Source organism: Panthera leo, chromosome D4 (genome assembly GCF_018350215.1).
Source record: "Panthera leo isolate Ple1 chromosome D4, P.leo_Ple1_pat1.1, whole genome shotgun sequence".
Classification (NCBI taxonomy): domain Eukaryota; kingdom Metazoa; phylum Chordata; class Mammalia; order Carnivora; family Felidae; genus Panthera; species Panthera leo.
Window position 1 is genome coordinate 13030370 of NC_056691.1, and position 27936 is coordinate 13058305.

General features: G+C 47.2%; 1 long non-coding RNA gene across 1 annotated transcript; it reads left to right on the forward strand.

Moving 5' to 3' along the window:
• On the forward strand, positions 1 to 27933 carry LOC122204460. The gene is made up of 4 exons (XR_006195678.1): positions 1 to 96; positions 7020 to 7131; positions 27210 to 27299; positions 27770 to 27933. It is a non-coding gene; the product is annotated as an uncharacterized LOC122204460 (long non-coding RNA).
• The last annotated feature ends 3 nt before the right edge of the window (positions 27934 to 27936 follow it).

Sequence of the window (27936 nt, forward strand, 5' to 3'; positions counted from 1 at the left end):
CACCTGTAAGGACACAGCAAGAAGTCTCAGACCTGGAAGAGGTCCCTCATCCGACCATGCTGGCACCATGATCTTGGACTTCCAGCTCCCAGAACTGTGAGAAATATATTTCTATGGTTTATTAGCTACCCAGTCCGTGCTATTTAAAAAAAATTTTTTTAATACTTAGTTTTTTGAGAGACAGAGCGAGAGTGAGCAGGGGAGGGGCAGAGAGAGAGGGAGACACCAAATCTGAAGCAGGCTCTGAACAATCAGTGCAAAGTCCGACGTGGGGCTCAAACCCACAAACCGTGAGATCATGACCTGAGCCGAAATTGGATGCTTAACCGACTGTGCCACCCGGGCGCCCCCAGTCTGTGATATTTTATTATAGCAGCCTGCACAGATGAAGACAGGCCAAGAGAAGGAACACAGGAAGAGATTTTAACTTTTCTCTTTATAATTTTTTTTTTTCAACGTTTTTTATTTATTTTTGGGACAGAGAGAGACAGAGCATGAACGGGGGAGGGGCAGAGAGAGAGGGAGACCAGAATCGGAAACAGGCTCCAGGCTCCGAGCCATCAGCCCAGAGCCTGACGCGGGGCTCGAACTCACGGACCGCGAGATCGTGACCTGGCTGAAGTCGGACGCTTAACCGACTGCGCCACCCAGGCGCCCCACTTTTCTCTTTATAAAGGGAAGATTGTGCACTGAGTTTCAAACAGACTGAATTTTAAGGGAAAGAGAATGGAGAGAATTCCAGCCATCATTTGGAAATACAGATATGGAGGTAAGAGCTAAAAAAGTAATTCAGAATCAGCCACACAGAGGAACCAATAAACGTCCTGAGAGTGGATGTTATCACCTGGAAAGAGCTACGCAGGTCATTCATAGGCCTGTGAGAAAAAGGGGCCGAGTTAGACCTTGAGAGGTGCTTATATTAGTGAACACCAGAGGAAGAGCATTCTAGAAATAATTCAAATTCCTAACAATATGGGGCACCATCTAGTCCTCCACTCCTGTATCTGATTTTTCTTTAATAGAGAACAATGACTGGGGCGCCTGGCTGGCTCAGTGGAGCACGTGACTCTTCACCTTGGGCTCATGAGTTCGAGCCTCACATTGGGCATAGAGTTTACTCAAAAAAAAAAAAAAAAAGAATAATGACTCATCTGTTTTTTAAAATTCTTTAAATGTTTATTCTTGAGAGAGAGACAGAGCATGAGCGGGGAGGGGCAGAGAGAGAGAGAAGGAGACACAGAATCTGAAGCAGGTTTCAGACTCTGAGCTGTCAGCACAGAGTCCAATGTGGGGCTCCAACTCACGAGCCATAATCATGACCTGAGCTGAAGTCAGACGCTTAATTGACTGAGCCACCCAGGGCCGGGACTCATCTTCTTTAATACAGAATCTGTTTGGTGTCTGTCTGAGAATTAAAGAAAATAGGTAGCTTTTTCCTGCATAAGGATACTTCTTTGCAAAGGCAGTATTTTGCAAACTCTTTGCTGGTTGACCGTGACCCACAGTGAGAAATTCAAGTTATATATGCATAGATATATATGCATAAAGACAAAAGGCTTTATGAAACAATATCTACCTGTAGCTTCTACAATTAATGCTATTTTCTATTTTATTCTATTCCTGTAAGGAAAACAAAACAAAACAAAACAAAACAAAACCATGCCTGCTGGGTCCCAGTGAGTTGACATCACAAAAGACAGTGGGATTTAGGGCTGTGGTTTCTGGAAGTCTACTCTCCCTCTAGTGGTTGACATCTTTCAGGAGAGATCAGAGCTTGAGGCTCAAGCTGGAGACCCACAGAGAAGAGCATCACTCCATCTCCAAAGGCCCCCCGCCCCCTTTCCTGGAGGAATTTTTAGCTTTGGGAGGAAGTCTAGGCAGGTTTGACCCGCAGTTGCTCGGATTGTTTCCAGATGCAAATAATAATGACAGGCATTGAATCAGGCACTTTCTGTACATTATTAACAATTCTCATAATAAGCCTCTGAGGGAAATGTAATTATTACCTCCATGTTACAGAGGGGAAACATAAGGCTAAGAGAGAATTTGCCCATGATCGTACTGCCCGCGAACAGTGACACGCAGATCCAAGCTCAGTCGGCTTGCAGGACAGTGATGGTGAGCTGCAGCTTCTTGGCTTTACTGTGCCTCATCCCCATTAGTCCCCTAGCAAGTGTCCCTCAGCAAGACTTGGTCTTGACTCAGAGCAGTTTTTATTCCTTCTCTTACGGAGACTCTGTGCATTTACAAGTTTCTTGAATATAATCGAGGATCTGAAATGTGTTCTGGAAGCCCAGGCGGAAAGAGAAGGAGCGGGAGAGAAAGAGAAAGGGTGGGGTAGGTCGAGGAAGGCCCTTTTGAGGCTGGGCTGGAAAAGGCGATCTGGAGGGGGAGAGGCCGGGTTCTCATCACCTTGACCTCCCTGCCTCTGTCTTTGCCCTGACGATCAGCCACCTCCACGTCTCCACCAGGCTTATCTCTCCAAAACAGCTCTGTCCTCATCACTTTCCTACCTCGTGCTTCTTGCTGACATGGCCCACGCACCTGTCCGGAACTGAAAGCCTCCTTCTCTCCCTTCAATGCCAACTCAGTGTCTCCTCCCCAGACGGCCATTCCAGACTTGTAACTGGCCCTGCCCGACCATCCCCAATCCTCGCCCACTCGCTCACGACGTCTGCACATGAAGCCTGGCAGGCTTTCCCTGTCCCTGAATGCACGCGGCTTGTCTGATCTCAGTGCCTGCGCTCATGTTGGGCCCTTGCCTGGAATGCCCTGCTTCCTCTCTCCCTGTCTATACCCACCCATCCTTTAAGACTCCATTCGGGCCTTGCCTCTTCTTTAATGCCTTCCCCTGATTCTTCTGTTACCTTTGCATCTCTGCTCTTGTATCATCCACGGAGGGATATTACCAAATACTGTAGAATATTTATGTATTTTTTAAAATTTGCTTAATGTTTATTTTTGAGAGACAGAGCATGAGTGGGGGTGGGGCAGACACACACACACACACACACACACACACACAGAATCGGAAGCAGGCTCCAGGCTCTGAGCTGTCTGTCAGCCCAGAGCTGGACGTGAGATCATGACCCGAGCCGAAAACGGGTGCTTAACCGACGGAGCCACCCAGGCGCCCCCAAATACTGTAGAATATTTAAATGGTTCATGTTTATGCCTTCAGCCAGATACACTTATTCATTAATTTTAAAGTTATTGATCGAATTGCTTATTATTCAGACACGGGAAATTCTAGGACAAGGAAGGTAAGAGGAGCTCTCAAGACGCGAGGATTCGCAGACAGGGGCCGGCACGGTGCAGCACAGAGCTGCTGCTTTTTTTCCTTACTTCTGGGAAAGTACCCCAATTTTCTTCTGGGCAGCCCCTGAAATCTAAGCCTGTGTTGCAGGAGCAGGGCCAGACTCCACACCTTAAAAGAGGAGCGGGCATGTGACAGAGGGCTGGCCACTGAGAACTGCACTCCCCTGGTCGCAGAGATGGGGTGCGATGGGCTAGGCCGGTGGGAAATTAGTCCCAGGTGCCCGCTAGAACTAGGGGGGGTGTTCAGCTGGCGGAACACGAGCCCGGAGTCACTGGCAATTATTACTGCCACCACTTTGAGGGGGTCTGTCTGAAGGGGAAGCCAACATGGGGGACATCAGAGTTGGGGGATTCTGGAGAACACCGTTTAAGCACCTGGATCCAGCCTCTACCGTACCAGAAAGCCATTGCATTCTTTCCTGCTCAGGCCAGTTTCTGTTAAGATTCCGTAACGTGCAACTAAACGAGCCCTCACCATTGTGGTGCATCCGTTGCGATCCGTGCTCCGTGGTTACCTGTAAGCGGATAACAGCTCAAGGCACAGCCCCCTGGCATCCGGCCTGGAACTGCTCACCGGCCCTAAGTAGCCTAGCTAGGTTCCCAATCCAGCTCAGGTTGGTCCGATTAAAGCGAGTCAATTGATTTCTCATGGCTCTGGTCACGGAGGAGCACTGCCTTTTCCCCTGAATGAAATCCTTCCCGTGGCACCTTGCCCGGCACTGCTATGCTTTAACTGCTCAGCGTGTTCCTGGAGCTTCTGTGCTGCCTCACGTCGGCCCACAGGTGCATACAGTTGGTTCTGTGTCTCTGCAAATGGTCTACACGATCCTCTATCATTTGATAAGATAGGCATATCTCAAAATGAGATGGGGTCCTCATGTTGAGCAAGCGTTAGAGGAATGAGTTTATAAGTCTACAGTGGGCTTATCAAACTGTAAGTGGTGGTGATGTAGTGAGAACAGGGCAAGAAAGAGAGTAGTCACCACAGTAATGCCTGTGGGTGAGTGGTGGCTACTGAGTGTGTGCTTTGTCCATTCTCTGGTAAGTTCTTATCAATCAATTGGCATGTATTTAATAAGTGCCGGCTAGAAATTAGAGTCAAACCCTTTCAGTCGTGTTCCACAGCCCTCAGCCAGTACCCGCCTAATAATTACCTTTGGTGATTGATAATGCTTTACACCCTTGACGTTAGTTAGAGACAAAGTCTGAATGCAAAGAGAACAAATTCTTGGTTCCCAATACAGTGTTCATCTCCAACCCTGGGTCAAACAATGACCAAATATTCCTGAGCTCGTTATCAGAAGTAGTTTCCTTTCCTCTAACGTTTCGCTCTGGATTCTTGGAAGACTGTCACTCCCCAAAGTCAGAGGCGGCGGAACATTTGAAAATGCTTTTAACAGAATAGGTTATGCCTTGAACTAAATCGCTGCCTTACCTTCAAAGTCCTGAGGCTGCCCGAGTGGACTTCCTGTGCCTGTGTCTAGTCTCCGGCCAAGGCCACATGCGGACACACCCTTGGCTCGGGCCCGAGTTGGAGCTTCTCCAGCTGAAGGTGTCCCTCTTGCTTCCGTGCTTCTGCCTGGCAAATATTTGGAATATTTGAATATTTGGAACATTCCAGGTACCCTCTCTGGCCCCTTTTAGTTAAATCCTTTGTAAAGTCACAATAAAATAATTACGGTGACCTTCTACTAGGGAGCCCAGTAAATAGCTCCTGTTAGAAGTTCATCCAGAAGTAAGACTGGCCTCTGGTCTGCGTGGGAGATGGTGGGTCATGGGCAATCCTACAGAGCATGATTTAATTAGAACCTGTTGGGAGCCAGACTTTCAATGGAGCTAGTTCCTATTAAGAAAGCTCAGAACCCTTTCTGAGAGACAACAACACTCCCCTCCTCCAAATATCCCAGGAACCAGTAGACTGTAAAGATCTGGTAACAAGTTTATTTTTCCCTGTAGCCAAGAGTTGGGAAGTACATAACTTACCTTTCTTCCTTCACTGAAGTTGGGTGGCCATTGCTAAGACCAATGGCAGACGCTAAGGCAGTGTCTCCTGGGCAGTGGTTCTCAGCTTTGAGGGCACGTTAGAAAGCTGGGGATTTTAGGGGGTGCCTGGCTAGCTCGATCAGTAGAGCATGTGACTCTTGATCTCAGGGTTCTAAGTTCAAACCCCACCTTGGTTGTAGAGATTATTTAAAAATAAAATCTTAAAAAAGAGAAGAAACCTGAGGATTTTAACAACTGTTGATGTGTGCTGTGCTACCCACTGCCCCCCCCCCCCCCCCCCAGGGTCTGAGTTATGTGGTCGGGGGTACACCTGGCATCAGGATTGAAAAATCATGCCAGCTATTTATAATAGTGCTATAGTTGTATGATTTGACCGGGCCCAGAAGAAAAAAGAAAAGGCAAAACCCAGCCTTTGTTTATAAAGGTTATCGTTGCTTAGAATTTATTGTTATATGCCACAGAATATGACTTTGTACTAAAGAAGTTTGGAAAAACCTTTTGCTTTTTTTTTTTTTTTTTTTTGTAGTCGGGAGGAGTAAGTCTCCACCTTGCAGGCTCCACGGGACTGACTGTCCCAAAGCCTAAATGAGATTAGGCAGTAGTGGGACACGTGTGTGTGTGTGTGGGGGGGGGGCAGTGCTTAGTAAACCAGGATTTGCACACCTGCCCAAGGTGGGGTGGGGATGGGTGAGGCCAGGAAATGCTGAAGGAGATGAACAGGGCATAGGACCACGAGGAGTGATAGGCCTGCAGTGAGGCAGGAGTCTCATTTCAAGGTGAGACATTGACTCAGCTGGGGCCGATCCTTTTTTTTTTTTTCTTTTAAAGACATACGTTAAAATTTGTATATCAAATCTCTCAATTTTGAGAACACTCAGTGCCAAAAAGCGCATTTGGGAAGTAGACACATGGATCCCACACTTTCTTTGAAAGTCACCTTAGTTCCCTTCCATACTCATTTATAAGACAGCTTGCAATGCTCTCTCAAGTGTGGGGACACATTGGACTTCTTCAAATACAAAGCAAACATCAAAAAATTCGAGGAGTAATCAGTGTCCTGATTCTGTTCCCTTCAGTTTGCAGACAAGCACACAGAGGCTCAAAGAGTTGGAGGCATATGCCCAGGGTCACAAGGTCAAGTAGTGGCTATAATGACATTCTTGATCTAACCCAAACATCTAGTCTGTACTTCTTACTTTTCAACAGAATTCCAGTTTGGGGATCTATCCCTCCCAGAGTGACTCAAGGATACCCAGTGCAACACCATTTCCAGCTCTAGGGTAGATCCTGGTCAGTCTAAGCCAATCAATGCATGGCATTCTCCTGGTAACTGCTTTGATCCAGTGGTGGGTACATGACCAAAGGTGGCCCAGGCAGATTGAAGGAGAGGACTTATGTCCCATGCTGGAGGGAGAAGACTCCCTTTCCTGCCTGTAGCCTCCATTACCAATGGGAGCCATTTTTTCACCATTAGGGATCTATCCTATGCAGGTGTCCAAGCACAGAGCACAGCTGAACCTCTAAGTGAAGTGTACTTCTCATTATACCAGGCAATTGCCTCACAATTCCCAGTAGGCTAGGCTGCTCCAGTGGGTATCTGGGCAACGGGAACACTTTTAGCTTTTCCAGGCTGCTGCGTAGAGCTGGTGAGTAGCCACAGAATGGAACTGAGAGAATTTCTGTGGCTCTGTCTTTAGCAGGTGAACCTTGGCTGGTCCCCACTGCTGTGAATGACGTTGCCTGTATCTGCACATGGCTGTTGAGACTGAAGAGGAAGAAACTACCCAAACCAGCCAAGATATTTTAATGGTAAGAAATAGATGATGCAATTCAAGCTGCCTAAATAATAAAAGAAATGTATATTCTCAAGTAAATAAAAAGTACTTCGGTGTGTGTGACTCAATCTATAGGCTCAAGTGCTATCACTAGGACCCTGCCTCTGGTCATCTCTTGGCTGTCCTATCACCCACTTTGTCTTTATTTATTTTTATATTCCACCTGGGCTGAGTTGACAGCCAGAAACTCTAGACACACCTTCTTTCCTGCTCAAGACCAATGGAAAGCAGGTGGGTGTCCTTCCTGTGTCAGGCAAGGCAAAGGTCTTTCTTGCTTCTCATTGGCTCTGGTGGATCACATGGCCATTCCTGCACCAATCACTGTGCCACGGCCCAAAGGGTGGGGCCTGAGCTGCATGTCTCTCCCTAGAAAGAAGAATGTCTACTGAGAATGGCAGCAGATCCTCAGAGGAAAATTACTGTTCTGTCACCCAGGAGACTGGCAAATTGGTGCTGGCTGTCCAACTCAATAACTAGAAGCTTTTCCAAATGTGTAGGTTTTTTGGGAGGGGGGGGGGTTATATTGTGCAAAGAGCAGAGAATGTGAAATCAAAGGAGTGAGATTTCAGTCCTGGATCTCTGAGCCTCATCTCAGTCCACAGATGTTCAGTGGGGAAGAACACCTTCCTGTGGCTTGACTCCAGTGTCGTTCTGAAGATTGAATGCGATCCTGTGTGGCAAAGCACTTTTTAAAGTGTTAAAGGCTAAACCCAAATGAGGGACTGTTGTTGTTTGTCATTACTATTATCGTCTTTTCTGAATTTCTCCCACTCATGCTCTGATTATAATTCAGTGCTATTTCAGGCAAGATCTGAGTTGTAAATGCATCAGTAGCAGCTAGAATGAATTTGGCCAAGGTGGCCATAAGCATACATGGCTTTTTTGTGAGAATCAAAAATAGACCCGTCCTGCCTCCTCTGGGTGGTGCAGTTCCCAGGGAACATGGCTTGGCAAGTGGAAAGCATACTGGATTTCAGCTGTTGTTGCCCCCTTGGCAGGAAGGGGAGCAGGCAGGGGTGGAGGGTTCTGTGCAGTGCACAACCTGCACGGCTTTACTTTGTGGCCCTGACTTTGATGATGAACCACCAAGCAGGATGAACTCTGGAAGCCCAGCTCCTCCTTTTCCTGGCAAAGTTCATTTAAGCCTCTAAGATCATTTATCTTTTTCCTCTCTTCTGAGCATTTTCACTCAGGCTGAATGCAGCAGCCTGTGCTGTCTCTTTTAGTTAACTGCCCACTGGTGATCCAGATTCTGCCGGCCTTTTCAGAGGCTCATTGCACACCGTTCCAACTGCAAGGAAGAGAAGCCTTCCTTTTTAGTGACGCTGATGAGTGATGTTGCAGACAGTGGCTAACCCTTTAAAATGAACACAACACATTGGTGGCCCACAGCGGGCTGTTGCTGGAAAGTCAGATGCTGATTTCCCCAAAATGCCCAGGAAGGAAGGTTGAAAGACACAGGCAGCTTCACCTAGATTGACCACCACTGTTTGCTGTTCTAAATCCTCCTGGCAACAGCAACTCCGGAAAGAAATTATTTGAATTGGATCCAGCCAGCCTCCAGGGAGCCAGGGATGCAATACAGTAGCCTTTGTGTTACTGTGACTGAAAGTCTTCCTCCTCTTAAAAGATTATCCTTCTCTTGTGTGACAGATGGATAGTTGGAGCCAACAGGAACTCGCAGTGTTGTTGAGTTGTGAATGTGTTGCCCCATTCACTGCATCCTTGGTATCTTCTGGGGCACCTGAAATGGCAGAGCCTTTTCAGCGTGTTGTGAGCCAGGATTAACCCATCGCCATGACACCAGTGGTGTGGTGTAGGTGAACTGAGTCTCAGCGTAAAGCATGCCCAGGTCTCTTTTGTCTAGAATGCTCCCTTGATTGACACCACTGTTCTTCCCTCATCCCTCTCCTGGGACCTAGAGAAAAGTCTGCCACCTTCGCTACAGTTTCCTCACTGCCTCCCTGTTTTACTTCCTCCTTCCTCCAAGATGGCGGCTTTTCTGTTTGTTCTCCTCTCCCCATACATGCATTCTCTGCCCTTTCCTGCCCCTGCTGAGCTCTTTACCCCCAGGTTTCTAGTTGGTTCACCCAGTGGGAGGCACGGCAGGAGACTAGAAGGTGTGAGGGACGTGTCATGAGGTGTTGGCTGGCCCCGCCTCTCCATTGAAGCATCAGGCTCTCCTGTCCCTTGAGGCACAGGGATGCAAACAGCTTCCAGCAATCGTGAGTCTCCAGGTGCCTTATTAACTCCAGGCGTTTCTGGCTCCTTTCATCCTGCCTACACCTTACAGAGTCCCTTCATTAAATTCTTTTTTTTGAAAACTGTATCTTTATTTTTTTAAGTTTATTTTTTATTTTTAAAAATTTACATCCAAATTAGTTAGCATATAGTGCAACAATGATTTCAGGAGTAGATTCCTTAGTGCCCCTTACCCAATTAGCCCATCTGCCCTCCCACAACCCCTCCGGTAACCCTCAGTTTGTTCTCCATATTTACGAGTCTTTTCTGTTTTGTCTCCCTCCCTGTTTTTATTTTATTTTTGTTTCCCTTCCCTTATGTTCATCTGTTTTGTCTCTTAAAGTCCTCTTATGAGTGAAGTCATATGATTTTTGTCTTTCTCTGACTAATTTCATTTAGCATAATACCCTCCAGTTCCATCCACGTAGTTGCAAACGGCAAGATTTCATTCTTTTTGATTGCTGAGTAATACTCCATTGTATATGTATATACCACATTTTCTTTATCCATTCATCCATCGATGGACATTTGGGCTCTTTCCGTACTTTGGCTATTGTTGATAGTGCTGCTATAAACACGGGGGTGCATGTGTCCCTTCGAAACAGCACACCTGTATCCCATGGGTAAATGCCTAGTAGTGCAATTGCTGGGTCGTAGGGTAGTTCTATTTTTAGTTTTTTGAGGAACCTCCAAACTGTTTTCCAGAGTGGCTGCACCAGCTTGCATTCCCACCCTTCATTAAATTCTTTACAGTGCAGGGGTGCTTGGGTGGCTCAGTCAGTCCGACTTTGGCTCCGGTCATGATCTCATGGTTCATGAGTTTAAGCCCCATGTTGGGCTCCTCCTGGGCTCCTCCCCGCTCCCTACCCCCACCCCACCCCCCCAACGTTCTCTGCCTCTCCTCTGCTTGCACTCGCTCTCTTTCCTTCAAAAATAAACATTAAAAAAAATAAGTTCTTTACAATTCAACCCTTTGAGTGTCCATCCATTTCCTGCGGGATGCTAACCAATTCAGACTTCATCCTTGCCACTCTTCTGGGGTATCTCCCTGGATGGTCACCAGGGACACCAAGAAAACTCCCAGCCCTTCTCTTCAGCCACCTGTACTTGGGTTAATTCTTCTTCTTGATCCTCTTCTTTGGTCTCCTGGATGCTATTCCACCCTCCTTTCCTTCTACCTTTCCATTCGCTGTCTGACAAGAACCATCATAGTTGTTTCTTAAGTGGTCCTCTTATGTCCATTCCATCCTGCCCCATCTGGAACATCGGTGATAAAAAATAATCTCCCTAGATACGGGCCTCCAGTTATGATGCAAATAACTCATGGGGGTGAAAGGTACAGCTTAGGAAGTACAGACAATGGTATTGTGATCCCGTTATGTGGTGACAGACCGTAGCTACACTTGTGATGAGCATAGCATGACACCTGGATATACAGCACTGCCTTACACCCGAAACTAATGTAACATTGTGTTACATTAGTAACATACAACTACACACACACACACACACATATATGTATACATATATATATATGTACATATATATATGTCTATTTATTTTGAGAGAGAGAGAGAGCAAGCACATGTGTACAAGCAAGGGAGGGGCAGAGAGACAGGGAGAGAGAGAGGGAGAGGGGGAGAATCCCAAGCAGGCTCCATGCTGTCAGTGCAGAGCCTGATGTGGGACTTGAACTCATTAACAGTGAGATCATGACCCGAGTCAAAATCAAGAGTTGGATGCTTAACCGACTGAGCCACCCAGGCATCCCAACATACAGCTATATTTAAAAAAAAAAAAATCTCTCCCAAACACCTAGAACAAATTTAGTGAGCACTTTCACTCAGGATATGGAGCTTCTTGATAGCCTCTGTTTTCCCCTTTTGATTAATCCCCCACCCTGCTCCCTCCTGCTTTGAGCCTGGAGACAATCTGTCACGGATGTGTCAAAGGGCTCCCTTGACCGCTAGTGTCCTGTTGGGTTCAGCCAGTTAGAAAGCGCTGGCAGGAGACCAGAGGGCAGGAGGAAGATGAGGTTGGGGTATTTAACTCCCAGACTGCCTCCCAGATGGGTAGAGGGTTGGCAGTGGCTGTGTATCTCTCACATAAATCACAGCTGCTGTCACATGACCCCTCACTAAGTTCCAGATACATCCTCCCTTTAGGGCTTAGGGAGGATAACATCTCCCTAGGCTGCTAGCCTTAACATGTGCACCACTTTGTACATAGTCCTGTCCCATTAAACTGTCCTAGATGACCTCCATTTGAGGGTGCCTTCTGCTTCCTGCTGGGACCCTGACTGGCGGGTCCTGGGAGCCCAATCATTGCCTTCAGTCAAGTTCTGTAGACTCTCCCTTTCTTGTCCCATAGGGCGCTCGCCCTGTGTTCTGGTCGTTCCAGTTTATCACAGCTTAGTCCAGCCTGGCTCAAAATTTCATCTCCTGATTGAGTTCTCATTTCTTCTTCTCCCCTCAAGGATAGGGATGTGAGGAGGAAGGCATGGTCTAGTCTTTCACATCTTGTCCTTCTATCAGGCAACTTGTGTGTGTTGGGGGAAGAGGGAAAGGGACAAATGTCTCTTTTCCCATCCAGCTACTGAGACAGTATCGTATTTCTTGTCCACGAATGTCTCTGGCTGACACCGAGGGCCTGGTGATGGGGCAGGAGTCCCAGTGCCAATTCCGCCAGGATGGACAAGGTTATGCTGTGGTAACAAACCACCTCTGGATTTGAATAACTCGGATCAGCAAAGCCTTACTTCTCTTTAGGCTACATATCCACTGCAGGTCAGCAGAAGCTCTGCTCACCAGGTCAGTCAGGGACTCAGGCTGATGGGACAGCCCTGGTCTCCATCATTGCTACTCTACCGGGAGGACGAGCGCTCACAGAAGATCTCGCATCAGGACTGAAATGTCGTCGCCAGGAAAGACTTACCCTTGCATGCATTTCATTGGCCAGAACTAGTCACCTGGGTCCACTCAGTTGGAAAGGGGCCAGGAAGTACAATCTTTCCATGTACCCAGAGGGAATGGCCTGAAATATTTGGGAACAGGACAGCGCACATGTGTGTGAGTTCTTCAGAAGATTCCACATGGCCTTACTCTTTGGATGGGGAGAGCAGACTCCAGCCTGAAAATCACTGATGCTCCCACTGCCCCTGCCCTGCGCCACCCCTCCTCCCCCACTCCCCACCACTGTCTCTTATCACTGAAAGTCTACTCCGTGGCACATTGCTTCTGGGTCCTACTCCTCACAGGGAGTCCCTGGGTGTGATGATAACTGACAAGATGTTTGAAGCTCAGATGCCATTTTTTTTTTTTTTAAAGAAGATTATTGTGGTCAGATGCACTTAACACGAAATTTACCAATCCAATCCTTTTAAAGTGTACAATTTAGTGGTACTTATTACATTCACAGTGTCATGCAACCATCACCACTGCCTAGTTCCAGAACATTTCCTGTCACCCCCAAAAGAAACCCCAGACCCAGTAAGCAGTTACTCCCCATTTCTACCCCCCTCTTCAGGTCCTGGCAACCACTAGTCTATCAAACTGCCTCTTCTGGATATTACCTATAAATGGAACCATATGATATAGGTCTTTGAGCACATCTACTGTCTGAGGTGTCCTTGTGGCCCACGGGAGGCTCACTCACTGTCGTACAAAACGCTGGCCAAACAGGTGCTCCACAGATGCCTTCTCTCTCCACCTGCTGTCAGGCCAATTTCCTTCTTCCTGGCTCAGAGAGGGAGAAGCACCCTGCTGTCTAAGCAGGGAATGGATCGCCCACCTTTCCTCAGCCTCTGTGGGTGCATCACTATGGGAATCCCCCCACCCCCACCCCGAGGTTGGGGTGGGCTGGAGAAGAAGGCGCATCCCTGATGCACAGAGAAAAAGCCACTGTCTTCCCTGGCCAGCTCTCCTGATTCCCACCGCCTCCCCGGCAGAAATGCTTACATGGCTTGAAGTGGGCTGATTGCAGTGGAACCGCAGCTAATAAGCCCTGGGGGAGTGTGGCATCTGGTCCCGTTTTCCCCCCCGTATTCTTTACCATGCGTGTTATTTAGCTGGTGTTGTTTTCAGCCGCGGGCCCCACTGCCAACCTGCCACAAGAAAGGTCCTATTTGACGTCTTCTGAGACACCGTTTTGATAATGTTCCTTCCCCACCCAGCAACTTGCCACGTCTCTGGCTCACGAATGGATAAATTCCAAACTCTCGACTTTGCGTTCAAAACCCGCTCCGAACTAGCTCCAACGTAGCTTTTTTGCTCACTGCGCCCCGCACAAACTCTCTGTTCCTTTCAGGCTGGCCTGCTCAACCCACCCCCCACCCCCCACCCTCCACCCTCCACCCTCCACCCTCTGAGATGGCCATGCTCGGTTTGGGGTGGGGCCCTTTACTCTGCCGGTCCCACCTGGAATGTGCTGTCTCTCTTCCTGGATGGGAGGCTCTTTGCCACCGCCTCCTTGTGGTCCTCCTGGGCCTCCAGTCTCTTCTCTCCGAACTCCTGTCACCTGCTCAGCAGCTCAGCACCTGCTGGGCGAGTGTGCTGCTGCTTTGTGTGGCTAGTGACCTCCTATGCGTTTCCGTCTCCTTCTGTGCTGGGGGCGGGGTGAGTTGAATGACCACCTGATTGCAGGCAGCACCCATCCCCTCACCCCATGTGTCTTCAATAAGGAAAACTAGCAGAGCCAGACAGAAGGGGGTTGGCCAAGGCCACGGGACCCAATCCTTTTCCAGGCTGGCTAGTGGGAGGTTAGGAATGCGTGAGGAAGGTGGCTCTGGATAGCTTTGCCATCTTCCAGGGACACCTGCCCGGGTCACGCTGGGACTGGGCATCGGGAGGCGATGGCCATACATGTTCTGCTTGGGGTACTTGCGGGTTGAGCCAGAAGTACATGCCGTTGTGGCCAGGTTTAGGTGGAGGGATGAGAAAAAGAGAGAGCAGAGAGGCAGCAAGAAAGGCAAATTGGGGAGGGGCGATGAGGCAGAAACAGAGAGAAAGGGCAAGTCAATGTTGGGGAGGAGGGGGAGAGGGGAGGGGAATCGATTTAGGACCCCCAAACCTTGGCGGGAAGAAGCAGGATCTTTCTGATCTTGCCAGAGCGAGGAAGCCCTGCTCAGTGGCTCCTACTGTTTTTATGCTTTTCCCCACTCTTCCCCCTCCCGTCCCCTCCCCCCAGGGTGTACCATCATTCCATTATCCTCAAGTCACCTGCCTGAACAGTCAAGAGCAGCCCCAGCCTGGAGTGTGTGCCTCCTTGGCAAACCTCCTCTCTGTGCTGTGCCCAGCTTTGTTTTTGTGTTTCTGGTTTAGCTCATTTCAGTGGGGGAAGCTGACTTATGCCTTGGAGGAATGATTCCGAGACCTGGAGGAAAACCCAGAGGGATGGAGCCAGGCTGCATCCTCAGTGCAGCCTGACCTTTGTCAGGATGGCCTCGAGCCACCCAGATACCACAAGGTTCCCTCTGCCTTGTGGGCGCCGGGAAGTGGGCATATGCCCAGTGCCCGCTGCTCTAGGCCCGCTGGTTATTCCTCTCTTCCTTTTAGGGTCCCCAGCCAGGCCCTCCCTAGCCCAGGCCCCACTGGCGGTACTCTGTTTTGAGGCACCCTGACTTTTGCAAATCCTTGCTTCCTTCAAAGCGAAGGCAGAGGCTACAGGCACGGAGAGTTATCAAGAAAGTTTGTCCTAGTCGGGCTTCTGCGAGGCCTGTGGCGTGGCGAGCAGTCAGGGGAGGGTGGCCTTAGGCTCTCTTCTGTTGTCTCAGTTATCACGCCTGCATTCATGCCCACTCGTGCAGGCTTCTCACACGGACTGCCGCAGCAACTCTGGAAAGACGCCTCCGTCTGTGGCTGCTGGATTCGTCTTGTTAAAGACCCTCTCCTATGTTGTCATTCTCCGCTCAAACACCATCAGTGGCTCCCACTGACCACGGAATAAATAACCAATTTGCTCCATAAGACTTTGTGTGCTTACTCCAGAGGGCGCAGATCCAGAAGGCCCACCACTCTCCCCGAGGGCAGGCCTGGGAGCTGGGGGAACAGTGAGGACCACTGTGCTGGGGTCCTATAACCTGCCTGTCTCTGAGTCCCAGGCCCCGGCGATGCCACTTGGAATGTTGGTCCTGGGATGATCCTGCCTCCTCGCCAAACATCCTTTATACTTGGGGTTCCTTCTTATCCTAGGCTTTCTGTCAGGCCTTCTGATACCATTTGCTTATCCAATCTGGAAGAGGAAGGTTCCAGAGGAATCTCCAAGTTTGCAGATGACAAGAAGTGATGGCTAGTTCTTGGCATTCCTGCTCTCCCATTTTTCCTCCCTCACCCAAGGCAGATGCAACTAACCCACTTTTGCCTAGCAAGCCCAGATGAGGCTTTAGAACATCTCTGAACATGATTCGGGCCACCGTTACCAATCAATTGAACTTGGCAAAGGAGATGAAACCTATTTGTAACCCTACGCACAGTTCTGCTGCTGAATGACAATTTAAACCTTGTCAGGACTGGATATAAGAAACCACGAAAGTGGACCCACAAGTGGCATGGGGGGAGGGGCCTCACTGTTGTGGGGTAAGTACCTTTTGAGATTTCACCAAAGATTTTTTCCTCATTCTCCTGTCCTCCTAGCCCTTCCCTGAATTCAGGCTAAGACCTTCTGCTTTTATTCTCTTAGTGAGTGAATGACTCAGCAAAAATGCAGAGGGAAAGCTAAGAGTCTAAACAGACTTTTGAAACTCCTGGCAGAGATGGTAATTCGGGGGGGGGGGGGGGAAGAAAAGAAAAAGAAAAGCATTTGACGTTCAAAAGCTTAAGTTTTGGAGTTTCAAAAGGATGGCTCCAAAGGGGAGCTCAGGGCATAGGGAATATAGGATGAGTAGAAAAAGAAATGAGAGCAGGCAAACAGGAAAAAGAGGTCCTAGAGTGGAGGCTGGGGGCAGGGGAGGAGAAATTCTGGGGACGAATGAGTCTTTGAGAAGGATTCCTGTTCCCCTCCAAGTTCCTGGGTCAAGTCTGGGTGAGGAATGATGGCTGTCCAGGTAGATTTGGGAAACTGAGGCAAGAGGGGACCTGTACCTCTCTTTCCTGGGGTGAGCCCAAGAGGGGGCCCAGCATGGTGTGGAATATGGAGATCCTCAGACAAACCCTCTGGGGTTCTTGAAGCCCACGGTGGTGTCAGAGGCACAGGCATCAGAGAGGCAAGGATGTGGCACAGAGAGACAGTGGACACAAGAAAGAACCAGAACAGCATGGCAGAAGGCAGTGAGGGTGGGGGCCCCTCTGACACCAGCACGGTAGATGATGACGGGGGCGGGGTGGGGTGGGTGCTGGCCCGGGGACCCCTTCCCCTGACATCTTGGGAGACCTGAGGAAATGATAATCTATAGTTTACGGAGTTTATGGAGATAAAATGTCTGCCATTGAGCAGAAGGGGAGCCGAAAAGGAAACTTAAATTGAATCACAGAAAAGGGGAGAAAGTTACATCGTGGGCACATTTTAGCTGACATTTGCATGCACTACACACACAAAGGTGTTCCCCAGATAATTCGGAGGTGACATTTTCTGGCTCTTGACTGGCCTGGGAAGTGTACTGGTCGTCTCTCTTCGGAAGCATCCAGTTCCCTGCCAGGCTCCCCCATATTTGGGGTACGGGGTGGGGATGTGGTCACTGCACTCCAGGAAGGACCTACTGTCTGCAAGAAGATTCAGGATGGGTGGTCCTGAGAAGAGGAAGTTGGCAGGGACAGCGCTGACATGCATTGTAGCTGTGTGATTATGACTGAGGCCTGGAAGGCACATGGCTCACGGGAGATTTCACCAGAGTCGTCGAGGGTGAGGGCTGAGCCCCCTGGATTGTGTGTTAAGTCCTGGAGCACCACACAGTTTAAGCCAGGCCAGGTACACGGAACTGGAGGGAAGAAACTGTGGAATCACAGAAGAGAGTTTATCTCTGGGCCTGTTAACCCTGTGAGAATATAAATAATTAATAAAAATAGAAATAATTTCAAAGAAGGATTAGTTAGGGCTTAGTTTCTTAACCTCAGCATTACTGGCATTTGGGTCGGGTAAGTCTTCGAAGTCCTGTGTATTATAAGATGCCTAGCAGCATCTCTACCCCTAGATGACAGGACCACCTTGATCCCTGCCCCGCCACCAGTCATCGAGATAATCAATAGTATGTTCAGACGTTGCCATAGGTCTTGGGGCAAAATCACCGCCCCCCCCCCCCGCCATTGAGAACACTGGGTTAGTTGGTTTTTTGTTTTTCTTTTTTTTAGTTTTTCTATTACATTTATTTATTTTTGCGAGACAGAGTGAGACAAAGTGAGAGTGGGGGAGGGGCAGAGAGAGAGGGAGACACAGAACACGAAGCAGGCTCCAGGCTCTGAGCTGTCAGCACAGACCCCGACACGGAGCTCGAACCCACAAACTGTGAGATCATGACCTGAGCCGAAGTCAGACGCCTAACCGACTGAGCCACCCAGGCACCCTGAGAACACTGGGTTGGTTTAATGTTTCCAAAAGATGCATCGTAGATTGGGGTCACGCAAAAGGGAAGTGAGGTCATAAGTAGTCAAATAAGTCTGGAAATGCTGAGTGAAAATGAGCTAAAAAGAACATTTTGTTTGTAGGACTTCCCGGGCCTGCAATAGGCCAGTGGACACATTAGAGCTCCAAGAGGGAACACGTAAGATTAGCATGTATCTGTACACGTTGGGCATTGCTATGTTAGACACATTCGTGACCTGTAAAACATGAGGGTTAATAACAAACACATCATTAGTGCTTTACAGATGAAGTGTCTGCCCAATAGATTGTTTTCCTCTTCACAATCGTCCGAGGTCAGTCTAATTATTCCTTCTTACCAGGACTCAGAATTAAAATACTTGCCCATGGCCACACGACCAACACATGGGGAGACTGAGACTCGAACGGATTTTAGATTCTCAGTTCTGTGTTCTTAATAGGGTTCCATGTTGCCTAATGGGCTCTGCTCTAAGCTTCTGAAATTCATGTCCTGCCACAAAGTTTATCCTCGCTCTTGGGGACACTGACCATCTTAGTTCTCTCCAGAGACATTGTCCACTGGATCCACATTTACATAGGAAAATGGAAGGCTCAATGGAAAAACATTAGCGCGACGCAGTTTCTTTTAATTGCAATTCTTTTTTGAAGTTTATTTATTTATTTTGAGAGAGAAAGAGAGAGAGAGAGCCAGGGCACAAGCGGGGGAGAGACAGAGAGAGAGGGAGAGAGAGAATCAGAGAATTCTAAGCAGACTCCATGCCATCAGTGCAGAGCCTGATGCGGGGCTCAATCTCACAAATTGTGAGACCATGACCTGAGTCAAAATCAAGCGTCAGACGTTTAACCGACGGAGCCACCCAGGCTCCCCTTGGTTACAATTTTTAAGTAACGTTTCTTTCTGAAAATGAAAATTATGTAATTGCATTGTTTCATGTTTTCCTGGGTTGCCAGGAAGCTCAGATTTAAAATTTCTATCTTGTCTGACAGTGCTCTTTCCTCTTGGTTCTATTATTATTTATTGCATATACTTTTATACAGTTTGTATGTAGCCTCCAGCCCTTGGTGGATAAGAGGAAATATATAAACACATACAATTAATAAATGGCAACTCTGCAACATATTCATCCCTTAAAAAAGCCCCACAGTGCTTCAAAAACCGTTCCATCTGATTTCATTTCCTAATCACGGTGAAATGGCCATGTGTGGCTTGCAGCCAGGAGTGGTTACATTAGGGTGAAAGATACGCAGTCATCTATACAGGTTTCATCCGGGTGATGTGCCATCCAACTGATGTTTGGGTTTACAAAGCCTTTGCATAATCATTATCTCATTTGAGCTCATCGAATGGCCTCTCAGAGCTGGAGCAGGTATCACTAATGACTATTCTCATTAGACTGCTGCACGGTAAACCCAGGCTCAAATAATTTTAGAGGACTAATTTTTTTGCTTTCTAATGTTTCTGACGCAGGCTAGCTAGTGGGAGAATTTAGAGGTAGAGCTGGGTCTTCAGCCCCCACACAGGATGTTGAACCTGAGCGGGGGTGGGGGGGTGCACATCAGCCATACCTGTAACTGACACATCCCCTCCCTTGCCCGCCTCCTCCCACCCTGCCCCACAAGCTCCAAGGTCCAAGAGGGGCAGTAGAGCCCTGACTGATCTACGCTCTCTTCCCAGTGAGCTCAACCTTTGCCAGAGTCATCCACACAATGCCCCAGACATGCATCGCCAGTGACACAACCCAAGATTGCCCAAGACTGGACATTTTTAAGAATTCTGTTAAACTCAGGAATCCTCACATTGTATGACTGCGTACAAGATTAGAAACCTGAGGTTAGAACACATGATGGATTTAGTCCGTAGCGTCTGCACGGCAATTTTATTTTATATAGTTTTTTAATGTTCATTTATTTTTGAGGCAGAGACAGAGCAGGAACCGAGGAGGGGCAGAGAAAGAGGGAGACTGAAGACAGAATCTGAAGCAGGCTCCAGGCTGTCAGCACAGAGCCCGATGCGGGGCTTGAACTCATGGACCGTGAGATCATGACCTGAGCCAAAGTCGGATGCTTAACCGACTGAGCCACCCAGGCGCCCCATGCACGGCAATTTTAAACGTAGCAGTACACGAGTCAGCTCCGGCTGCATAATAAAACACCACACACTCGGCGGTTTGAACAAGAGAAACTTAATTCTCACCATTCTGGAGGCCAAATGTCCAAGTTCAAGTTGCTGACTGGTTAGGTTTCTGGTGAGGACCCTCTTCCTGGCTTGCAGATGGGTCACCTTGCTGTGTCCTCACGTGGCCTTTCCTCCGTGTGTGCCCCAAGAGCACGAGAAAGTGAGGACGCGAGAATGAGAAAGCAAGAGGCCTCTTTTCCTCTTTTGTAACGCCACAGTCCTCCTGAATTAGGGTCCTATCTTTATGAGCTAATTTAGCCTTAATTACCTCCTCAAGGCCCTATGTCCAAATACAGTCACAAAAGGGGTTAGGCCATTAGCATGTGAATTTTGTGAGGGGACACACTTCAGTCTACAGCAAGCAGATATGGCATTTGGGAGTGAACTTTATTCCCAAGGGTTATTCCAGTTTGGATGGTGTGAACTTTTTTTTTTTTAAGTTTATTTATTTTGAGAGAGAGAGAGAGAGAGAGAAAGATAGAGACAGAGCATGAGTTGGGGAGGGGCAGGGAGAGAGGGAGAGAGGTAGAGAGAGAAAAATCCCAAGCAGGCTCCGCACTATCAGCACAGAGCCCGATGCGGGCTCGAACCCAAGACTTGTGAGATCGTGACCTGAGCTGAAACCAGGGGGTGGGACGCTTCACCGACTGAGTCACCCAGGCGCCCTTGGATGGTGCTAACTTCTAAATCAGCCATTACTAAAGGGCTAAAAATAGCATACACAGAACACCTGGAGCAAATACTCTACCTTTAAAAAGGTTTGGTGGCTTCAGCTCTATTCCCTCCTTAGCTGATGTTTGGGATCCTGCACTCACGGTCATTTCAAATCATGCTCTAGGTCCCCAATTTTAACATGGGCCAGCACCACAGGACAGTAGGTACAGTTAGCTGCTTCAGGGAAGAGGGGAAAGGGTCTTCCTTCAGTTTTCGAGAAAGGCTCATGCAGAGCCCGCTTCCCTATCTTGATGGACACCATGATCTCAGGGCTTTTGGTTTAAAACAATCATTACTTTCTCTGAAGTGTTGTTGCCTTGTGTCTGACTTGCAGTATAAATTCAGGGGAATTAAAATCAACGTCACGCTCCTTGCAAGGTATTGTTTATCAGTAAATTTGCTTCCCTTGCTATCTGGTCACAGATGACGTGAGATCTCTGTCATCATGGGTGAGTTAAGATGGTGGCATGGCCGTCTGGCATTCTTCCTCTAAGGGTTCTGTGTAATTTGAGGCCATGCTCCTATTCTTTCTGATTGCATTTCCTTAATTTCATACGCACGTGCTAGAAAAATGGCCCAACGATCAAGGAATCTTTGGACCATCGATTGACAGTCATGGACCACCCTACTTGCGATCTCTCTCCCTCTCTCAAGTCTAAGGGATCCTGAGCCTGGCATGATAAAGCCACAAAAGGAATCAAATTATGCTGAGCCAAAATAAATTCTTTTACTGAGAATTTCCCAGGAGTTTTGGTATTTTTGACTCTTGCTCGCTAAATATGGAAAGATTGAGACACCATGAGAAGCAGGGGAGCTGTTCTGCTTTTTTTAGTCTTCTGTCAAGAAATCATTTCATCTCTTTCATGCTATGTTTACAACATATCAGAAGTCCCCTCCCTGTAGAAAAGTCACAGCCCTCTGCATGGTAACAGTCTCTGGAGATGTTCTCTAGCTTTTATTTTTGTATAAAGAACAAAGCTCTGTGAATCCTAATTTATATTTCCTGGTGGTCTGATTGCTGCCCAACCTATGGGAATGGGGAAAATGGCCATTCCACAGCATCTTTTATCTTGAAGGAATCTTCTCTTTGTCCTCCATTCAACACAGGACCACAGCGTTCTCCAAATTCCGTGGGCATGTCCGTGGTACTGTGGTGTGAACTTGTGTACAAGCACAGGGGAAGGGAGCTTGTACTTCCTTCTGAATGCGTAGGATGCCTTTTTATGAAGGAACGGATGTGATCAGGAACTTCAGTGAATGGGGTTTATTTGAAGGTTATCACTGTGGAAGTCAAGAGAGGTGGAATAATCCGAGCAGTCTGGTGGCTCAGGTTCTCCGGAAGTGAGCGAATTATTCCACGATCATTAAGACTCATTAAGAGCGTTAGTACGTTGATAGTGGTATTGGTCCAAGAGCAACCTGCTAACTTGCAATACTGCTGACTCTGTCTTACACCTTTGCCTGCTGTCATTTAATGTATTTCTCTCTCTCTCTCTCTTTCTTTTCTTTTCTCTTTTCTTTTTTTTTTTTTTTTGGTGGCACGTGCAAATTGGTATTTAGAAGTAGGGGTTTGGTCAGATTCTTCTTTTTTGTTAAGAGCTCAGAATTGGTATTGTATGTTCTGTCTGGGTATCTCTCCCTGAGGACTGCTTGCAGCCACTGCTATTCATTGCCCGGATACGTTAATTCACTGCTGTTGAAAAATGGTGGTCTTCTGATTCCATCATCCTTTATTGGCTGGAAGACAGCTATGAAGAGAAACTTTCCATGTCAACTATTTGCTTGCCTTGACATACAGTTCCTTTGGAAAGCAGAAGAGATGCTGGTTTCTTTTGTTGCCTGGTTTTCAAGATAATGAGGTGGTTCTCTGAGTAGCATTTGGAGATTTTCTGCGTTCCTATAAAGTCATATTTTTAACTGTGTTCATGGGCTATCCAGACCTTAACAGTGTTCAGGACAGCCCAGGGCAACACAGACCGTTTTATTTATTTATTTTTTTTATAGTTTTTTAAGTTTATTTATTTATTTTGAGAGCTAGAGCAGGGGAAGGACAGAGAGAGAGAGAGAGAAGTAGAGAGAGGGAATCCCAAGCAGGCTCCGCACTGTGAGCACAGAGCCTGATGTGGGTCTCGAGCTCAAGAAATGAAAAATCATGACCTGAGCTGAAAGCAAGAGTTTGACGCTTAACAAACTAAGCCACCCAGCTGCCCTCAAATAAGACCATTTTAGAAGAACTTCTCATGCACTGTTAGCGGAAATATCAATTGCTGCAACCACTTTGAAAGGCAGTTTGGCAAAATCTAGAAAAGATAAGAGTGTCTTCTACAACCCAGCAACTCTTTTTCTAGAGGAAATCTTACTGTTGAAGGCATACAATATCAGTTATAATAGTGAGAATAAAAAATAAACCCAAAATGTCCATCGAAAGGAGCATGGCTAAATTAAATCATTATATGTTGAAGTGATAGTGTTCTACACAGCTGTTAAAAGGAATTAATTCGATCCATATATAGCATCGATTTCAAAATAATAATATCGAGTAAAAAACAAACCATAGAATGAATATAGTAACATCGTTTATGTAAAATGAAAATCTACCAAACGGCGTTGGGTGCTGTTTATGGCTACGTAAATAAGACAGTAGTTAAAACATGAACAGAATGCTCCTTTCTAAGGAGCTCCCTAGGAAGAGAGAATTGTACTGTGTAAATAGAAGTGTTTCTGTAGTTATTTTCCTCTGTTTCCCTACCCTTTGCTCTGCCTTGCCTTCCGGTTTTCCTCTAGGATTTAGGTTTGATTGACCGATTGATATTTCTACTTGGACTTCTCCTTGCCAAGGCATCCCGAGGAAAAGGCATTGTCCATGTTGGGTCCCCACCTTAGGGGACCAGGGTAGAGGAAGCAACGGTACTGCAGTAAGAGACAACCCCAAGATTATACTTACTCGGTGATCCCTGAAACCTTCCAGAAGGAGGAATATTATTGTGTAGACACGTCAGATCTGTAAAAAAGCACAGGAAATCAGCTCCTGAGATTGCGAAATATTAGTTATAGGGCTGCGTGGTCTGTGGCAGTGTGAAGTACAGATTTGCATCATCAGAGAAGACAAAAACAGAGAAAAACTGAGCCCTGGGCAATGTGAGGCAGGACCCACAGTGTCCGGGGTTGGCAGAAACAGTCTTGCACTATGAGCAATGAGACCGTGGCTTACAGGACCCAAACTGGCAGCCCACAGACATTTTTGTTGAAATTGTTTTGGAAAAATTGTCCTGTTGAATTTTTTGTTGGAAAAAAATTCAATTGTTTAAAAATGTGGAAACATTTAAGGGGCGCCTGGGTGGCTCAGTCAGTTAAGCGACCGGCTTTGGCTCAGGTCATGGTCACGTTCGTGAGTTTGAGCCCAGAGTCAGGCTCTCTGCTGTCAACAGGGAACCTGCTTTGGATCCTCTGTCCCCCTCTCTATCTGCCCCTCCCCAGCTTGCTCTCCCTCAAAATAAATAAATTAAAAAAAATTTTTTTTAAATAAAGATGTGTAAACATTTAAATATTGGGAGATTTCACATTAAAAAAAAAAAAATCCTGATTCTGGATTCCCTGGAAAAATCAGAAGCTTTGGCATGGCTGGGCTCACCGTGTAGTGCGGAAGGCAGCAGTCAGCTGGAGGTGCTGCCCCCTATAGGTGGAGCATGTGCTCTGCCACAGAGTCCCCACCTGACAGGCCCCTTGACTGTCCCTGCCTGCTCCATTATCAGATTGGTAATGCCTGCCGGAGGGCAGGGTAATACAGATAATGGCATCTGTTTTCCTCCCCTTGCCGCATTTCCCTCCCTGCAAACATTTTAGTCACGTGTTTCCAACTATATTCAAATCGAAACTAAGAGCACTTGAAAATCAGGCCTGCTAGGGCCACACCGGCCTTCCTCAGAGCTTCCTTTTATTTGGGGTGGGGCAATGTGATTCAATTAAAGTGCAAGTCCTGGAAAGCCTGGTTCCTCACTGGCAGGACTATGACCTTAGTGCTCGTTCTTGGTCCTACGTGGCTGTGAAAGATGGCAGAGTGCACCAGGCAGCCAAAAATAAATCTTACAGTTCTGAATGCAGACCGTTCTCTATTATTTATAACACCCACAGCAACAATTCCCAAAGAACTAAGTCTAATTAAGAATTCCTTCTCATTATCTCGTGAGAAAATAGATTGAGATGGGTCCCAGACTCCATGCATGCCTGTGGGTTGGGGTGGGGGTGGGAGGGCAAGGGCTCCCCAGATGGGGAGAAAGAAAGGCCCAGGTTCAAATCAAAAGGTCATTCAATCAAAGGACTCATCTCCAGGGGGCAGCCTCCCACAAGACTTCCTGTTCAGGGCGGTGGGCAGAGGTGGTTTCAGATGAGTCAGTGTGGATTGAGACTCAGATACAATAGCTTCTGCTGGACGAAATAGAACAATGTGGCCATAGCTCAAATTTTTCCATAAAGTGGGCACATGCATGAGCCCAGGACCAGGGGATGTCGGGAACAGGTGACCTAAGCGATACCCACCACCACCACCACTTTCCAAAATTCACTCTATCTCTGCTTCCTTACCTGTCTGATAGTTCACCATTAGAGGGTCGTTCCTTTGTATTCAGACACCATCCCTAGGCATGATCTCTTTTCATATCAATATCTTTGGGAGAAGCTTAAAAAAAAAAAAGCTTTTTAAAGTCCATTTGCTGTCTGTGTCAGGCTCTTTCTTATGCATGAATTCATCCCCAAGGTCACATAGCTAGTAAGGGGTCACAGGAATGGGGCTCCTCTCAAGCGCCAAGTTTATTGCTCCGTGTAGTTTTCAGTGTATGTTCCCGGGACACCTGCGGGTCCTGAGGTCGGTCTGTGAAGTCAGAACTATTTTCATAGTAATACTAAGAGAGTATTTGCCTTTTTAACTCTCGTTGCCTCCTGGACGTATGGTGGAGTTTTCCAGACGCTTCACGACGTGTGATATCACAACAGATTAAATGCAGAAGCAGATATGAGAACCCAGCTGTCTTCTAATAAGCCCGACACTAAAGAGGTTTGCAAACACAAAACAATGTTGTCTTACTCGCTAATTTTGTCTGTGTGTTTATTTTGGAGCTTTTTGGAATTGTCAATAATTTGAGGAGTGCAAAGCCTTCTGAGATCAAAATATTTGAGAACCACTGTTCTGTGGGTTCTAGCGGGGTGCCTAGCCATCTTCATCTGAGTGTGGGCCGAGTTGCTTTTTCTCTGAGATAGCTAGTTAAGAAAGGCAGTGGGGCAGGGGCGCCTGGGTGACTTTGTCCGTTGAGCACCTGACTCTTGATTTCAGCTCAGGTCGTCATCTCACAGTTCCTGGGGTCGAGCCCCGCATCGGGCTCTGTGCTGACAGTGTGGAGCCTGCTTGGGATTCTCTCTTTCCCACTCTCTCTCTGCCCCTCCCCTGCTCACATTCTCTTTCTCAAAATAAAAAATAAATAAATAAAATAAAATAAGAAAAGAAAGAAAGGCAACAGGGCACGGAAGTCAGGGGAGGAGAAAGTTGGACTCTACCCAAGGAGGACAGACTTAGACCTGAGAAGGTAGCAGGAGGGTCTTCAGGGAGAGAAGAGGGCATGGAGAGGGGAGCCTGGAAGCGCTAGGAACAAGACTGTCCTTGCCCAGGGACTGGTAGTCAGCAATTATGGTGTAGTGGTAGGAAGCAAGACCTGGTTCAGAAGACTTGTTTTGGCCAAACCAGTTAGAAATGGTGTGACCTGGGCAGATCACTTCACAGAGCTTTACTCTCCTTGGCTGTTGGTTGGACTAAATCAAGATTTTCAACCCAGTATTGAGACAAAATGACAGATAATAAAACATATGGCAGTAATGAAAGATAACAGCCAAAATATCAGAGTTTGTAAATATTGATTTTATAAAAAATTAAGGCATATTTAGCATTGTCTCCTATCATAATGCTGCTCTACTTATTTGAGTTCTGATGTGTTTTCTTGAATGGGACCCCAGCTAGCGCAGAATGGCTTTGCCCAGGAAGCATAAGTCACCATGGCAGAGGAGAGAGGCTAGGGGCCATTGAAAATAGATGACTTAGGGACGCCTGGTGGCTCAGTGGGTTAAGTGTCTGACTTCAGCTCAGGTCATGATCTAGAGGTCCGTGGGTTTGAGCCCTGCATCAGATTCTGTGCTGACGGCTAAGAGCCTGGAGCCTACTTTACATTCTGTGTCTCCCTCTCTGTCTGCCCCTCTCCTGCTCATGCTCTGTCTGTCTGTCTCTCTCAAAAATAAATAAACATTAAAAAATTTATGAGGATTGATGACTTAGTAAGGTTCTCTTTCAGCTCAAAATCTAGAGGTCTAAAACAGTGTTTGGTGCCTATCCTGTTGACATGTGTCCTCAGAGAACAGAAGAGAGAACCCGTGGAAGAAGAATCAAGAGTTACTAGACTTTCTGGCCACATGGACCTGGGATTTCCCAACTCTGTCACCTGGTATTTGTGTATTCTTTTTTTTATTAATTTTTTAAAAATGTTTTATTTATTCTTGAGAGACAGTCAGAGCATGAGCGAGGGAGGGGCAGACACAGAATCCAAAGCAGGCTCCAGGCTCTGAGCTGTCAGCACAGAGCCCAACTCGAGCCAGTGAGATCATGACCTGAGCTGAAGTCAGATGCTCAACTGGTTGAGCCACGTAGGCGCCCCATATTTGTGTATTCTTGAGTAAGACATAGAATCTCTTTGTAAAAAAAAAATCTCTTTGTAAAAATGTAAAAAACGTATTCTTGAGTAAGACATAGAATCTCTTTGTAAAAATCTCTTGAGTAAGACATAGAATCTCTTTGTAAAAAATAATAAAGCTCACCTTCTAGGGCTGTTGTAGCTGTTCAATGAAAAAACATATCAAATTGGCTGGCTCAGAGCCAGCAGTGGATAAACATTGGCTTTCTTCTCTTTTCTCAAAGTGCATAAACAGAGAACTGAGAGACGACACGGATGGTTGGTCTTTTTTGGATGGCTCTTGATGACAGACAGGGAGGGCTGCTTCAGAGGAGTGAATTTCAAGCACTTAGATGTTGAATAACAGAGGAAGCAATTTGGTAATTGTGTACATGAAGCTGAGAAGATGCCA